General features: G+C 43.6%; 1 long non-coding RNA gene across 3 annotated transcripts in view; it reads left to right on the forward strand.

Annotated features, from left to right (window-relative positions):
• The first annotated feature begins 2,298 nt into the window (after positions 1-2,298).
• Positions 2,299-17,767, forward strand: part of LOC142902523 (uncharacterized) — a 34,635-nt gene continuing 19,166 nt past the window's right edge. For 2 of the 3 annotated variants that reach the window (XR_012929112.1, XR_012929114.1), the window contains exons 1-2: positions 3,367-3,501; positions 5,914-5,985. This is a non-coding gene — a long non-coding RNA (uncharacterized LOC142902523). Of the gene's footprint in view, positions 2,772-3,366; positions 3,502-5,913; positions 5,986-17,767 lie in introns of those variants that run through there. The other variant, XR_012929113.1, reaches the window with a different exon arrangement.

Genomic DNA, 17,767 nt, shown 5'->3' on the forward strand with positions numbered 1-17,767 from the left:
GCTTGACAAATCTCTTGATGGAGATCTGAACAAACTCATTGATGTCACATTTCCTCTTTGGATATTATAAAGGGAATGAGGGCATCAAAAAATGAGAGGGAAAAAAAAGTAACTTTTTGGTGATTTTTGTTTTTCTCCCCTTTCCGTTAATGTTTTTTTTTATCATCCCTTATGCCAGTTATTTTCTGTATCAATGGTAGGAATATTCTGCAGAGTTCAAATACATACACTCCTCATTGACAAATACACATCAACAAAGCCCAGGAGACACCACAGAGAGGTGAGCACTGAACTGAAACCTCATTGTACTGGCTTATTATGGGTTCCCGCAGTGAGGAAGAGGCCATTTTGTAGCGCAAGGTCAATATCTAAAAGCCAGGGCAATGGAGGGGATCAGCCTTTAGATTTTTAATTTGCGAAAGAGTAAGGGAGCTACGTGAATCCTAATTAACTGTGGGCATGCTGACGTTCTTCTCAAATCTGTGCAATCTATTTAGTTTTGTGTGTTCTATTTCACTTACTTTTCCTGTACTTACTGTAGTTTGTTGGGGCTAATCCTCATTTTAGTGCCAAAGTTAAATTAAAATAAAATACATTTAGTAAAAAATAAAAATAATAGTGGACATACTCATCATCATTTATTTCAAAATCACTGCTGGTACAGCTGCATGTATTTCACATCTTCACAGAAGTAGCCTCACTAAAGATTCACTTCTCACAGCTGTTAACAACCAAAGTTGTACAAATATTTCCATTCATCCCGTGTTCACTTTCCCAGGAATTTTGATTTTACTTCCAAATAGATGTGAAAAGAGGAGCTGTCACACTCCATTATGGTGACCTCAATGATTCTCTGCACTATCCAAATCCAGTGGTTTTCCATAACAATGCAAATTAAAGGGTGCAAAGCGCCCTATTAATTTGTATTGTTATCATATTCCTCAGCTCCACTGATATCTGTGGAGCCGCAAATATGTTTTGCAAAGGATTCACCAAAAACCCCTCCCGCCTGAAGCTGGGGGGGAACAGGAGGTACCTGTTGTGGAGACAACTGGCCTACCACCTCAGATACAAAACAAACTGGAGATGTGCAAATTGAAAATGCAGTGGGAAAAAAAAGCACATCCTCACTGTCACGGCGAGACATGAGCTACCTGCAGATGACCTCGTTACCTTCTACACCACTCTGGCCATGTCTGGAATACAGCTCTTGATGGGCTGCAATGCAACAGAAATAAATAAATAATAATAAAACAACAACAACAACAACCACACAAACACGCCTGCAAAATCATCGTAAGGAGAGCAGGCATGCCACAAGCCCTCACTTCAGACCAGGTAGGAGGAGGCTGCTGTGACACTGATCTGGAGCAAGCACAATCGTCAGCATCTGCTGCACCACCTCCTATGGTAGGCATGGGGCAAACTATGGCCCGGGGACCACATGTGGCCTGTTAAGCTTTTTAATCGAGCCTGCCGAACTTGTAGAAATTACATTAATAGTAAGTACATTATAAAATAGCTGTATTCCATCCGTTTTTTCCCCCCAGTGTTTTAAGAGTCATTTTAATAAAGAGCTAAATACTATGGGGCTTCCAAGACAGAAAAATATATTGGAAGGCTTTTGCTAATTTTCAATTGACATTAAATCATATGTTTTCTACATACAGTACCTAGACGGATAAAAAAAACTTTTTGAATCCTTCAAGGGAATTCCCTCGGGGAAATTTGGGTTCCAGTAGGAGCAGCACCAGTGAAATCACATTATAAATACAATAAAAAAACAAATTCCAAAAACAGTATAAATAAAAATAAAAATACAATAAAGGTGACCGACAGACACAACATAACATTTTTTCCTCCTGTGAGGTGGGTCACCAAAACCAAAAGTCCATCCATCTGCTCCTGCTCCGGCCCCTCTGTCAAATTTTAGAACCCACTGTGGACCCACCAGTCAAAAAAGTTTGCCCACCCCTGTCCTATGTGCATAAGTCTATCTGTCCACATTACACAAATGAAAATAAACTACATGGCACCCTTTGTGTTGTAACACATTATCAAAGCACGTGCAAGGCCTGTGGTCATGCACCTTGATTGTTTACTTATAACAATTACTCTTGGAATTATACGTACATGCACTGATGTTAATAACACAGTGCCAGTGTAATTTCCCCCTAGAGTGACTAGACTGCAGTCAGTGACCCACATCTCAGTGCAACGAGCTGCCTAACTCAGACTGTTGTTTTATTCAGTGCACTGTCAACAGACAGGGTGAGGAGGACGACTGGGGTAGGGGAGGCGGGCCTTTACACGCTGACACCCACGCTGATTGGCCGCCACCTCCAGCTCCCCCGTTCGCCATTGGCCCCTTCACGCTGTCACTCGCGTCGCCGTAAATCGCCGCTTTTCCGCGCCATTCTGCGTGCACGCGCAATGCGAGCGAGGCACGTAACCGCTCGCAGACTGTCTGGAGTATGTCTGAAATTGATTTAAAAAAAAAAAAAAAAAAAAGATAAAGAAAAAAAAATTGGTGGGGGAGAGAGAGATGGACTTTTCCGGCTCTCGTCGCAACATTGACGGGGAAGCAGCCTGACGGAAATGAGGGATTCTCACTCACTGCCCCAGCTACAGTCAACGTTCGCCCATGGACCGCCCCCCTCTTCCCCCCCAAAGAAAATCGCTGCATCTTTTAGATAAACGCTGTGAAAGTTTTTTCCTCGCACCCCCCCCACCGCGGTCCTCCCAGCAGACGTCTCTTTATTCGCGGCCAGGTAAGTCAACTTTCATGTCGTCCGTCGCGTCGTCACGCTGTACTGCGCTGCAGAAACGCTCTGTTTTGCCGATGCTAGCCGACCGTGTGGCGTGTTTTTGTTGCAGAATTAGGAAGCGACTTTGTTGGACGCGTTCACGCCGCACCGATGTCTCGGTTTTTTTTTTTGTGTGTACCAAAAATGTAACGTGTGTGTGTGTGTGTGTGTGTGTTTTCGTTCCCATCTCCCCCAGCCCCCAACGAAAACACTGTTGTGTTCATGCGGGTTTGACCTCATTCACACGTCCACGAGGATGCGCAGGTGACGCACCTTTGCTGTGACGTGCGCTTGTTGATTAACCCCACGTGCGCCCGCTCGCGCTCACCTGTGAACTCGTTGGATATGTTCTTTTTGAAAGAGGAGGCATTCTTCAGTTTCACAATTTTAACCACAACACCCCCCACCACCCCCAACAATTCGGTTTGATTACAGGGCGGCGCACGCGCTAATTGCCCCCCGAGCCTTAACTAATCCACGTGACCCCTAAGGTGAGGGGGGAGGGGGAGGGAGAGGGGAAAGGGGGGGGGGGGGCACACGAACCCTGCTTGAAAAAAATGTTTGTTTCTCTCTCTCTCTCTCTCTCTCTCTCTCTCTCTCTGCGTTTCTATATATTTTTCGGTTTCGAACCAAGCCGGCAGCGCCAGAGTTCAAGAAGAGTGCACTCACATCCAGCAGCAAGGCTGTCACTGAGGTGGGTTTCTGCACTCGTTGAACTGTGAGACATGTGCTGTTGCAAGGAAGGGGGGGGGGGGGGGTGGATGCACTGCACAGCATGGGTGCACAAAGGTTTTACATGGCATTGGACGTATATTAATACCATGGCTGCATATGTCTTCATTAGAAGAAACAAAGCTCTTCCTTGCAGAACCTTCTATGAACAAAGTGGCTGCAAGTAGGGAAACAGTTTTATCTCCCGACAACAGCACGGCACTGGCCGCTTCAATTTTGAAGTCTTTGGCAATGAATGCACTGTAATTCCAAACGACAGTGCGTTGTATGTTGGCTTTGCATGCTTGCTTTCCCAGTGGCTCGGTGATTGAAAGTTGCAGCCTGAATCACGCTGATCCACCCTCTGTTCAGCGATTGTACTTTTGATGACTCGAGGTGATGAGCTGTTTTGGCACCTCGCTGTGCCAAAATGAGTAAACGGTGAATCCAAATGGATTAGACGGAGCACAATGTGGGGGAGCCAAGGTTTGGGGCTAAGACGTCGCACTGCTGCTGCTGCTGTGCCGCCGCCGCCGCCTCACTCTCGTCTAGACTCTTGTGCTCCGTCACTGCAGTCGTCTGCACACAGTTCAGTCATATGACTCGGGGGAGCCTCCATCCCTCCTCCCAGCGTCTGCGCTTTTTTTGTGACGGGGGCGGGGGGGGCAAGATGGCTGCTATGGTATTGTTGTTGTTGTGTCGCATATGAATAGACGTGTTTGAAAGCGGGAGGGGGAGGGAAAAAAACTGGTAAAACCAAACACAAAAAAACATATGAAGTATGTGTTGTACCTTGGTGACACACAGCTGCTCAAGCATATGTTGCACACAGAAGGGACAGTTAGTGTGACTCGGACGTCTTTTTATTTAACCTACATTTGTTGTGTATCGTCAGTGGACGAACTTAATGGTGATTAGTCATTTTTGGGGGCAATAAATGGGCAGTTGTCTTGTTGTTCAGCAAGTTCTGATAGAATGTGGAACGTCTCCTAGGGATGCTTTGATTTGTTTTGCTCTTTTGTCCGATTGTTCGCAGACGTTTGATGAGCAGATGCAGCTGAAGTTCCTTGTTTGTACATGAACTAGTCTCCATTCTCGATGACCACAATCATGCTGTTGTATTTTTGAATTTACTTTGTAAAGTCATCGACCTCGCATTGAGCTAATAATGATAAGAAATTAATAAATGGGGATAAATATGGAAAAAAACATGTTGATTTACAACTTATTAAGGCTCAGGAAAACAGAGAATTAGTATTTGTATTTCTGTTGTGGGAAGTAGCGATAGAGCTAAGAGGAGTTTAAGTTGCTGATTGTTGTTCAGGAGCTTAAGCTGAGGAAACTCCAGCCTTGACATTTAGTGGATTACTTTCCCGTTTTTTTTTTTCCTTTTTTTGAAAATTCAAACAGCTTTCATGTTGTTGTCAGTAAGTCCCTCTAATTTGCTCGGGGTGTTGAGGTAATTTTAACGTTGGCTCCTCAAAGTGCTCCCAGCCTCGTTCTGACATCACAAGTTGTTTTCGCTCATTGAGCCTGTGATGTTTATCTGCTGGCCATATCAGTGACCAGCCTGGACAGATCTCTTCATTATCACCAACTTAGTTCATGCTCGTCTGCATCCAGACAGCTCCTTTGGTCTTGGCTTGACATATTGCTTAATGGTTTTTGAGTTTTTGTTAATTACGTGTTCACCGTGGCACACGTGGCTCACTGAAGAACATTCTGTGTGTTTGCAGTTGCGTGCTACAGCTGCTCCACTCTCAGAAATGGTTGGAATTAACATTACTTTAAAGGTGGCAGGGGATCTATAAAAATTTCACTCTGTTCTGAGCAGACTCGAATTGCAATTGCATTTTTTTAAAACTGTTTTATAAATTAGTTTCTTTGCTTCGACAGTAAACATGCAATATAAAGTCTCAGTTTTTGAAACAAAGCAGCAATTTATTTGTTTCAAAACGTAAATATTTGCAACAAAATTAGTTATTTTTGTCTTCTCATCCACATAGATTTATTTGCTGTGGCTCATGGTTCATACTTGGCCTCGTTCTGCTTAAACGTGACGTAGTTTGATATTTTTTAAAGGAAGCCAAAGTACGTTGCAAAACACAAGTGTTTTTTGCTGTGGTGCAAAATTAATTTCCAGGTTGTAGATTTTTTTTAACTGGAAAATAAGCACCTATGAGCCATAATTCAAAACTTGTGCGACGTAACTTATGTATTAAATTGAAATCGCTTGTGAAAAACACTGCTTATAAGTTTTGAATTTTTAAGACAAAAAGAAAATTCTCTTTTTCTGCACGCCTGCGACTGTTTTCACCTTTGCTAAAACCGAGCTGCACGCACGCACGCACTCAGTTGATGGTGTCCTTGTTTTTTTTTTCCTTTGCTCTCGCAGCCGAGGCCTCCGGTTCCTTGTAGCCTGTCAAGCCCTAATGTCTCCGACACTGGAGCGTGTCCACCTAAGACGGTAAGATCTGTGTTCACCCGTTCATTAGAGCACACGTGGGCACGTTCAAAGTTTGGGGGGGGGAAAACAATTCTTGGAATGCTTTAAAGGTGCTTCAGTCAGTGGACGTGGTCGCCTGAGGGACGTTTCAGTCGAGCTCACAGCCCAGTTGTTGGCTGAGGTTGAGCTCTGCCTCGCAGTGGCAATTCTAAATGATGTGTTATGGAAAAAATAAAACCTCTAATCACATTCAATGCTGCCACTCACTTGTCAGCAGCAAATCTTCTTTTTTTTTTTTATTTAACCCACGCAGGTTTGTGATCTCTTCATAAGATAATTATGACTGTGGATCTTGTAAGAAAATGCTGATGCAAGAGTGGCTCCGACTCTGCATGCCGCCTGTCTATTGGCTCTTTGTCTCCACCCTCGGCGCGGTCACGAGGTGCAGCATCACCGTGATGTCAGGAGGAAGAAACTAGGGCTTTCATCTGGGCGCTAGTGCAGCAGCCCCGGCTTATGGTGAAAACATTTTCTTGGGCTTGTTTGTGTGCAGATGCAGAGCAGAAAGCGGGCGTGTGTCAAAAGCCAGAGCCAGCACCTGCCTTTGTGTGTTTCTAACGGCGGGGTGATCTTCCCAGCAGCCTCCGCGGCGCCATAATGACGCACTTTCCCTCGACATCGTGTGGCACATTTTAAAAACAAGCCCTTTGCCGTTTTTTTTTTCCCCTCTCCCTTTCTTAAAGGCGTCTGCTGGCAGCCTGCCAAGCATGGATCCATTTCCCAGTTCCATCTTAAGAGCACCACTGCACAGCTGTGACCCTTAGCTCGGCCTAGCTATCGATAACTCAAAGCCAGCAGCGTCCATTTTAGGTTGATGCGACGGCGCTAGGGGAGAAACTCTAATGTAGCTGCTGGAAAATGAAATGTGCGCTGGCATCGCCGACCCTGTACCCAACACTGCGATTATTTGGAGGGAACAAACTTTTTTTTTTCGTGCCGAAATTAAAAACGAAGCAGATTGTAACCATTGAACATTTTTTTTTCGGGTTCATGATTTATAGAAAAATAGATCTTTTTTCCGCGTGCAACGCGATTCATATTTTTTAAGATGAATAACACAGTAATTTTTCTAGGTTCCCTGTTTTTATTTTCTAACCTTTGATTAGCGTGACTTGATTTTATTTAATATCTTGCCGAAATTGCGTATCAATAAAGACGTAAAAATTAAAACTCAGTAATTATATCATATGCCACTGATAACTTATTATTTCTTTTTACGTCTTTATTATCGGAAATAACTGGAAGCGAAAATTTCAGACAGTTTTTTTTAGTTTATTTTGTACAAGCAAATTAAGAACGCTTCATTAATCAAGTACAAATAAATTAGCTTTTTGTAAATTAATATTTTTAAAGTAAACGCAAGATTTTTAGAAATCTTTTTTCTCAATTTATTTTTTGATTTAAAATTTTTTACGAAGTATAAATTACAGGTAATAATCGTCCAACGCAGTTGTATTGTTTTTTTGTTATTTCTGAAAGAAACCTTTGCATGTTTATACACACAGTTAAAAAGGGAACCGAACACTAGTGGCATTATTCAGCACAAATTTTTTGTTTTCGACATCTTACCACAATAGTAACATTAAATCGCAAAGTCAGAATTTTATTTTGTTTTTTCTGCGATAACGTCGGGCGTATATTTGTAAAAATTATATTTAAAAATATTGACGTATAGTCGACGATGCCATTTTATTTTCTTATATTCAACTATACTTGGCAAAACCTAATATGGACTTTTCATTTTTACTGTCATACAACAACCTGCAAATTCAAAGCGTTTAAAATGAAAATTGAGCACGATGATTATTTCTGTTGCCTCAGTGTGACACCAGTGGTGCTGAAAGTAAAGGGAATATCTCTGCAGCCAGCCAGCCCATTGCAACACTAATTTACATGCACTGTATATGTAGAAACTGCTGAGTTTAGAACAGTGAGAGGGTCAGGTGACCTTTGGCCTTTGGAGTGCTTGTTTAAAGTGGCTTCAGAATGCAGTCTGGCTGTTCCGTGCGTTCTCAAAGTCGACTGAAAGTAGTGTTTGCTGTCAGTGACAGACTAAGCTGGGCCTCACCTCTTGCCATGAGACTGGGAGGAGGAAAAAAATAAGACGCGTCGTATCTTTGCGTTTGTCGCAGATTCATGAGCAAAGGCGGGGGGCAGATCTGAATCAGCACGTGATCGGTTTTCTAATGCATTTTTGACTGTTTGACTGTGCTTTTTTTGCATTTTTCAGCGGCGTTGACCATAGGTGCATGCGAGTGTTATCTTTGCAGATTGACTAAATATAAACTACAACAAGCCCCTCATTGCAATTGCTGTGTTGTTAGACTGTGACGATCGAGATTCTCTTGGGAAAAGCCTGACACACCGAGGTTCAACACTTTTTTTTTTTTTTTTTTTACGTTGTGGGTCCAAAATATTCTAGTCGAAGGTCTCAGTTTATTTATTTTTTTCTAACCGTGGCGTCCAAACCCCAGGCTCAATGATTGTCACATCTTTGCCAAAACATCCTGTTGCCGGCTGAATCTTTTTTTTTGCAATTACAAAATTAATCTTTGCGAAATCTCTGCCTGGAGACTGCAGGGCCTGGCTGCTCCTCTCAGCCACAACATGTCATTTGAAAAGGGCAGAACGGTCGTTTAGCAATTAAAATAATTGCGCAGGTTATTGAACGGTGAGTAAGTAATTTTGCTTCGCCACCACGACTTGCTTTTCTCCTATTTGTGTTGCGCGTGAGTATTTTTTATGGTGTTAATACATATGCAGCACCCTAATAAATGGCACTACCCGGCCTGGGTGCCACAGTTTGACTGCAGTCTGCAGACAGAAAACTTTCCATTTGGAAGAAAAGTTTTGCCAGGAGAGAAACTTTTACAATTCCACCTGAACTTGTCTGTCTCTCTAGATAGATAGAAACCAGAAACTGTGCTTTTTTGACTCTTAAATTCCAAATTCAGATTTAATACATGGTGCAATTCCTGGAAATGGCGGAATACTTTTTATGCCAAATAAATAAAAAATGTGAGGGCCAGTGCCCGATCCAGGTCGACCCTATCGACACATAGGGGCTAATTGTGTAATTGACGTCGAAGTTTTTCTGTGAAAACAAAGATTTGACGCCATAACAATCTGTTTATTGATGAGCTGAGTTTACGCGTCACCCTTTTCCATCCTAAAAATGCCTGATTGGAAACATCCTGAAGAGGCAAGTCATGATAAATGGCTTTCATAAATGTTTCTCTTTTGTGAGGAAATTGGATGTAAAAGAAAATCTCAGTGATTATTTGCAAGCATTCAAAGAGTTTCCTAGCACAGCAGTGGTTGCAGCATTATGTAAATACCTTGCTTTCTGTCTTTCCCTTAAAAAAAACAAAACAATACACTCAAACATGCCATGCTTGTAAAAATCCCCTCTGTTCAGGTGCAGAAAGTTTTTTTTTTTCTAGGTTGGATATGTGAGACTCGGGGGCTGCGCTTGCATTTTTGCTTAATTGGGGCTTATTTGAACACACCTGGAATACCTTACGTTCACTTTGCAATTTGACCTTTTGGTGAATTAAGACGGCAAGGTAAAGTCGGAGCTTGTCAACTCTGCGGCACATCATAGCGAAGGGAGGGCTGTGCCATGACTAATTAGTAAATCTCACTCCCCTCTCTAAGGTGAGGAAGAAGAAGAAGAGGAAGAGGAAGAAAAAAAAAATCCTCCCGCAAGAAGACACGGGGGTTGATGAGTAAATACCCACCTGCACCAAGTTGCAGTAACCTAATAAGTCTCCCCGGACTCGGGGTGAATATTTCATTTTTCACTGATCTCCAGCAGCTCTTCGGCGTGTCTTAAATTTGACTTTCAGTAAGCCATCTGAGATGGGCCAAAGGGGGAAACGCGGACGGCAGGGTCTCTTCCCTGTCACACAATGGTGTGGAAAGGTCATGCCTAATGAAGTTGGGGGTGTGACCCCGAGTATTCAGTGACTTTGCACCCAGCCCCGTCCCACCGCCGCTACCATGCCAGTTAATCCCTTTTTGATCCTAATTGATAGGTATTAACATGATCCTTATCCAGGAGCGAGTGTTTTGTCTTCCGCGGCACCTCCTCTCTAGGTGTCGGTGACACAAAGTGTGAAAGCGCTAAACCGAATGTGAAATTGATATTTTTCATGTTTGCGTGGCCCGGGGATCTCGCCGTGTTTTTAAAACAGTCACTCGGCGGCGCTCGGCGATTCGCCTTTTGCCCTTTGAGGCTCTTAGCGGGACTTAGCGCGTGACCCCACCAAGCCGACTGTGGTGAGAACGGTACCAGCCCATTTCCACTTTGTTTTCCTTTGACTGCCTTTTATCTTCCCCTTGTGGCTCTTGCTGCTCTTTAACTGTTAACTAATTACCCCCTCTAAAGAGTTTACCCCGACTTTAAGTTGGGGGCCCCTTGTTACTTTTCTAACGCCAGTCGTCCCCACAGTGCAGGTGTTGTCCCACTGCTTGGGATCTTTATCTCAGTCACTTTGTTTCATTCACTGATCTTTACAGTGCACAACTCTACTACAATGAACTGGCCCGGCTGCTTTACACCAATACGGTGCGTGAATAAGACACTCGTCTTTTAATATGTCAAAATGCTTCGGTCCACAGGTTGGCTGCAGCTTGCATACAAAGTTTTCTTGCAGACTGCAAGATGTGAAAAGTCTGACCAACACTGGCTTTAACCTGAACAATTAAAAGTTAAACCAAGCAAGTCTTCTGCTGGCCAAAGCTAACAAGGTCGTTTTGTTGCCCGGAGCCAAAAAACTCATTTTGTGATCCAAACTTGACTCGCCGGCTTGTTGCCTTAAGTGGAAAAAAGACAAAAAAAAAAAAACTATGAAAGTTCTCTCTGTGTTTACTTTCCAAATCCAATTTTTCGTTTTATCACATTAAAAAAAAAAAAAAAGCAGAGACTTTAGGATATTTGATTTGCGTGGGCTGTAGCGGAGTCTTCTTCGAAGAAATACAGAAGAATGGGCTTGGCTCAAATTAATCAATCAATATTTTTGAAAGAAAGCCTTCATGAAGAAAGCATCAGCTGGTGTGATTTTACAAAGTATCGGCTGATCTCATGACACGTTTCCCCTGATTCCAGTTTGTCCAAAATGAGAATCTGGCACGGTGAAAGCAGCAGCGCGCGCTGTTTGATTGGCGCCGGCTTGGTGTGAAGTGCTGACTCCTCCTACTCCAGTTGGCTGCAGCCAAGCCAAAAAAACCTGCGTCAAAATACTCACTCGTTTTCCACTGCAGTTGTTCTGACTTGTGTTTTTTTTTTTTTTTTCTGCGTTCCTGAAAAAAAAAAGTGACTTTCCAGTCGGGTTTGACGCCGGTGTAAAAATGCGCTAAAACTTCTAATTTCCTTCTCCTGTGTGTGTCAGCAGCCTGCAGGCTCCGAGGGCCCTTTTTTTGCGTGGACAACCATATGTACTCTCAAACATGCAACACAATTAAGAAGCGCGTCTCACCATTGTGCTCAACGGCGTGCAACAGCCCACTCGGAAAACTGGAAAATGCCAGGTGTCGTGTTGGTTCTCGTTGGTTCCACACAGCGCCTCGCGTCCCTCCCCGGAACACGCTGCTCGGGTCTCCATAGAATTGAATGTTTATTTCCAGCTTGTTTGTTGCGGTGAATAATGAGTACTCTGCAAGGCCTGACGACATCATTTGGAAATTGCGGCGGAAAAATAACTAATTATGGAGCGGGGGAAACTACGGACTGGGACTAGGCGGGTGTACTTCACTTGATTGGCACCACCTGCCCTCGATGCTGTGTGTCACACTCACTTCACTCCACCCCACTGTTGCCAAGCCAAGCTGGCGTCTCCCAGTTATGCACAACCCCCAGCAGACACATGCATGATGAATCAGAGGTGGTCAGGACCGTCATTTTTTTCACTTCTTTGCAAAAAATAAATGGAAAAAATAAGTTTTGGGGGGATTTGACTTGCCGATAAAAAGTTAAAGATGAGCCGCAGCAGAAGTTTGAAACCCGTCAGTTTTAGACGTCACATTGGAACGATGATAAAGTGAAAGCGTCTGAAAGTTCAGGAAACAATTGATTATACCAGATGATATTTGTCACGTTGGGACTTCAACTCATCGTGGGTTATTTCCATCAGACGGAAGGAATTTTCTTCTTTTCAGGCTCGTTTTTACAATACATGCCTAAAATATGGCAATTTTCCGTCTAAACCTTTGGACGAACATTGCGACAACTAGTGCTATCACCACCTACACCCCTGCGCCCTCACTGCACCGTGAACACTCGCTCAAATTAAGTGAGTAAAGCTGTCATAACACACAGCTTTGGGAATAGCAATATCTGCAGTGCATCTTATTTGTACCACACAGTTTGTCTTTCCAGCCAGCAGAGCTTGGAGAACCCACAATGCCTTTAATGACATTGAAATGCAGAAAGAAAGAAATAAGATTGGGGGGGGGGGAGACGTTATTAATTATCCGTAATTGGGGAGAAATACAAACAATAGCGGCTGTAGTATGTGTTCGTAACTCGCCGGCCAATTAGCTCATTTCCTGCTTGCAGCGTCTGATGTTTCCCCCGTGTCCTTGTACGGAGAGAGCCGCTAAAAATCTCATGCAACCACATTTCCCATGGCCAAAACATGGGATGAAACAACTGGGATAATGAATGTAGTACACAACTTTGAAATGTAGCGCAACCTTAGTCCAAGATGCAACGTTACGTTTGCATGTGCTTCTCATTTAAATGTTTTTTTTTTTTTAATCCAAGCATTATTTTGTGTCTGGCAATAGCTGCTTTCCCCCCCCCAATCAATAATTCTTAGAAGTTCGCAATTAGAGAGAGAAAGAGAGAGACGGAGAGAGCATGCACTTGTAACACTGAACATCATTAGAAAGGTAAACTGTCGTGGTTGCCAAGCAAAAGTCCAAACCATATCACGCATAATACATCAGTGCTTGAGGACTTGACAAAGCCCCGGCCAAGATTGCCATTGGTGAATGTCCAAAAAATTTGTTTCTGTTGAAAAACCCCAGAAGGGTTTCTTTCTTTTTTTGCAGGCCACAACCCCTCATCTGCAGCAATTTTAGTCCTCCCATGTTGCTTTAAATGTAGCACAAGAATGACACGGATGAAAACATCAGGTGCAAAATACTTGCAGGGTGCTGCTGCATCACAGCAGGGTTGAAAAGGGGCTTGTTGTCATGTTTGAAGTAGGTCTTTTAGAAAATGGAAGTCTCTGGTAATTTGCGCTCGTCTCCAGATAAAGGTGTCAAAATCATAGCAGCAGTGTCTTTTTTTTTCTTTTCTTTTTTTTTTTAGCAACCTCCCAGAACCAAGATGTTTGTCTGCGCTGCTGTGCTTCCTGTAGTTTTTCACTACAGTTATTTATTTGTTTAATCGGAATTCCATTTCTTTATTATTAATTTTTTTTTTAAACTTTTCTCCGCGAAATAGCTCTTGAGATGGCCATCGAAAGGGTCTCATTGTGGATGGGCTTGATGAATAAATTGAAGGCAGAAAAGGATAAAAAGAAAAAAAAACTGCATAAAATCGAGCTTCAAGGTAAACCATTAAATTTTGTTTTAAGGAAAATACAGCACAGTAAAACCCAGTTGCTGGTTTGAAATACTGTATATTAATGTCTGAGGGGGAAAAATACAGGATATTAATATTGTATTGAATTGGAGTAGTTAAAATCGGCTTTACATAATTTGGAGTTTAAAATGAATGAGAGATTTATTGTGTTACCTTGGACACCTGTATCCTCGGATCTTCATCCCATTGTTCATTTAAGGCGTCAGATTGTGTTTGGCCCAACTATTAAACTATTAAGATTATAAATCTACATGCATTCGGAGTTAAAGCGGGAGATCCGGCAAAAACCTTGAGCGGATTCGTTAATTTACTCAGAAATCTAAAGATGTGGAAATGGAGCGATTAAGTGCTGCTGGAACAACGTGAACGCAATCATTATAATTTTAAAAGGCAATTTTAAATTTTATTTTGTTTTCAGACTTTCTACGTTTCCCTAAATGCCTGGCTGCTCAATCCAGACTTTACTTCTCAATGTGCCACTTTGACTCTCCGACTGACAAAACTAACCAGGATGAAGGGCAGGATCACCTCAGCCACTAATGAGCTTGTTTATTTAGCAAATTTCCTTGTGGAATATGAGAGGGGGGCTGGGGGGGACAAAAAAATGGGACAAGGCAGGCATAGCAGGGCACACCACCGGCTAAACAGCGCTACCTAAAGAGCTAAGGTATGATGTGTTTTCTCACAGCATAGTATAACGCGTCTTAGCGAACCTCCAGTGGTTTGTTGTCAGTACTGCAAACAAAATCCTCGCTGGATTAAGGTTTGCAGATAGTACAGACAAACAGTCGGAAGCCCAACTGGACGCATCTCTCAGCAAACAGCAGTTTCAGGGCTTCCACTGAAATGTTGCCTCTTTGGTAAAGACTTGAGCTAATCGTGTTTGCTGCGTTATCTCGTGTCTTCACTGAAGCTCCTGAAGTGAAAACATCTGCGAGAGTCTTGATTTTTTTTTTTTGTTGTTGATTATAACGTTCACGCACGTTCACGCCTCTGCTGGCTTGTCACGCCTGCTGCCTTATGCACAAAACGCCCGCAAGAGCTCGATGGAAATCCTGACGTGGTTACAAGTGCGTGCAATGTTGCATGTGATACCAGTTAGCAGTGTTTTTTTTTTGTTTTTTATTTTTATTCGAATCCCCTCAAGAAAGCTGAGTAATCAGTTTAGAATTCTGGAGGCTTTCTATGCAACGTAAGCTCCGATGAGGCAAAAACAATCTGCCCAACCAGCAGCTGCATCGCTTTAGGGGCGGAGAAGAGAAAAATAACCCCTCCACCCCTCCAAAAAAAAAAAAAAAACAAACATTTTTCATAAGCGAAAGGAGGCGCCCTAAAAAGCCATGACGTCATGTCACAAACAGGGAGGCACAGCTGGGGTTGTTGTGGGCGAGGCGGCACGAAACCAAAGCTGATTGGACGCTTGTTTGTTTATAGCTGAAATCAACGATGCGGATATACTCGAATTTTCTAAAGTCAAAAGCCCTTTTTGCTAAAAGAAAATTTGCAAAAAAAAAGATGCTAAATGTTCTCTCGGCCACTACGTGTGCCACTGTGCTGGAAGTGGGGAGTGGATGATTTGCAATAACGACGTCTGGCCCAGTTCTCCATTTAGCGGGGGGGCAGAATTCCATTTCCCTGTTAAATCCGCCGATGGTTTGCGGACGCGAACACATGTCCACGGCTTTATTTGCTGAACGAGATTGGCTTCCAATCTCTGCGTAAATGTGAGGCTTTACTGTATGTTTGCTTATCTGTTTAGCCATCCCATCTATTCAAACAGCACTCCCTTTCATTTAAGGGGCTGTGTGTGCTGGCTGGGCTCTTTTTTTTTTTTCCTTTTTTTTTTTTTTTTTTTTTTTTTTTTTCCTTTTTCTGGGACCTTTTCTGTTATTTTGGGGGGGACCAGATGGCGAGGGACACGGAAGCGCCTCTTTTGTCCGGCCGCTCCTGTGAAAGGAGGCTGTCCTCCTTAATGTAATCAGTGGCACCGGAAGGGTCCATTTCGGGTTTGTGAAAGAAGACAATTGGGTCTGGACACGTCTAGATTACAGAAACGCAGAGTTCATCTCCCAATCCTGCCCCCTTTGACCGAGGCTCTGGCACGGAGGATCCTCATCTTTTGATCAGTGAAGGGTGGAGGTGCTGATCCGACCTCACGAGGGCCAAAGGCCACCCCCGCCCTGCCCTGTTTACCCTGCACTTGGCTGCTGCTGACACCTCCTTCCGGAAGGAGCCAGGGGGTGGCGGCTCGGTTTGGGCACTGGGGAGATACCGTGACCTGTCTAGACACTGTTGCTTGTTGCCCCGGTGTTGCCAAGGGGACGTCATGAACTCTGACCCCAAATGTAGTTGGTTAGGAGCCACTCTGGTCAGCCCAAGAATATATATATTTTTTTCCTTTCACACTTTTTTTTTTTTCCTCTCCAAGTGTTGTGGGTTGGGGATGTCAAGTGAGATTTTGGGGTATGGATGTGACCCACATAATACACAGCCACTTTGATAGGCGTGAACCTACTGAATGCGATCCCATTTTTTTTTTGTTTTTTATATATTTTTTTTAATTTCAATCATTTCACTCGTCAAGGACAAGCGTGCTTGATTGAAACGACAGCCGAGCTTTTTCTCGTCAACACCGAAAACGGCAAAGTCACTTTCCTGTGCTTGCTTTCTGCGCTTTACCGATCGCACTCCTCCAGTAGGATTTTCTTTTTGCTTTTTTTTTTTCATCCCTCGCGTCACAAAGGCAGCTGGCCGCATTTCTCCTTTTTTCCCCAAAAACTTTTCAGAATAAATTTTTTTTTGGAAAATGTAACGCCTGTGCACAAGTAAGTAATGTTTGAATTTGATATGTGTTAAGATTTGGTCAGTCAAAAGAAAAAAAATGTAACCTTTGCCCAGTATTTTGCAATATCATACAAGTAATACAGTATTTATTGATTTTTTTTTTTTGCACTGTTGCAGCTTATTAAGACAATTTTGTACCTAAAGACTAGCAGTATATTTCACATTTTTCTTCATTTGTTCATCTTAAGCAAACGTCTCTTCATATGTGTGAAGCCTTCTTAGCGTGCGCTTTTCTATTAATTTGAACGTAAAAAATACTGCTGTGCACCGACTGACACACAAAGCTGTTTAATCCTTTTAGGCACAGCTGATTATTGAATACTTTCTCTTTTTAGAATGCGTTGACTTTGCTGTATTTCAGCCAATCAAAGTAGATTTTTGGAAAACCAAAAATCTGGACTGCGTTCGGGTTGGGAAACTTGACTCGTTTTGAAAGTCAGAATGTGGTCGGCGGTGTCGGCGGCGCGACAGAAAACCCAGTTTGTGGTTCCGCGACACGCACGGCCGACGTGCGGCTCGGCCTTTGATGTGGAGGCTGCCGCTCTCAGGAGTAGGTGTAGCGACTCCGCCATCATGGCCGCCGCCCGGCCCCGCCCTCCCGCCTGCCACTCAGGAGCTGGAGAAAATGGCAGCGTGCAGCAAAGTGAGTGAGAGGGGGGAGAGCGCGGGGGCGACGCCCACCACTGCGAGCGGAGCCACGGTCGAGCGAGCCGCCGCTCGGCTTGTGCAGCAAGCCAGACTGATGATTGCTTTTTTTTTTCCTTCCTCTATTGTTGGTTACAATTGCAGGAGCGCAAAGACGCTCCGACAGGTAGACGGCGCTGAAGCCAGCCGAGGGGTTAAACCTCTTTAGTCATGGCGTCACCCAAAATCACTTCACACTTGTGCTCTCGGCGAAATTTGCTGGGGCGCGAAGGGAAATCTCGCCGCATTGTGCGATTCCTCAATGAAAAAAAAGAAAAGAAAATAAGGCCAATTTGCGCCGAAGTTGTTTTTTTTTTTTTTTTCCCTACAAATACGCCTCTAAACAGAAAACTTTGCTCTTCCAGTCTCGTTCTAATATCCTCCCTCACAGTCTTTGCTCGGGATTTTTGGCGAGCTGCCATTTTATGCTCCAGGAATACTGGATGCGGCCGGGGCCACGTTGGGAAACCAGCGCTGGCTTATTAACGGGGCTCCTTTCTTGCTCTTTAGCATCCATGATGGCGAAGGCCCGACCCAACCTAACCCAACCCGACCCAACCCAGCCCAGTCCCTGCCGTCTTTTGGCACACTGTCTTAGCAAACAGTTGGCTGGTCAGCATT

Source organism: Nelusetta ayraudi, unplaced genomic scaffold (genome assembly GCF_046127955.1).
Source record: "Nelusetta ayraudi isolate G7.1 ecotype Tasmania unplaced genomic scaffold, CSIRO-AGI_Nayr_v1 ptg000094l, whole genome shotgun sequence".
Taxonomy (NCBI): Eukaryota; Metazoa; Chordata; class Actinopteri; order Tetraodontiformes; family Monacanthidae; genus Nelusetta; species Nelusetta ayraudi.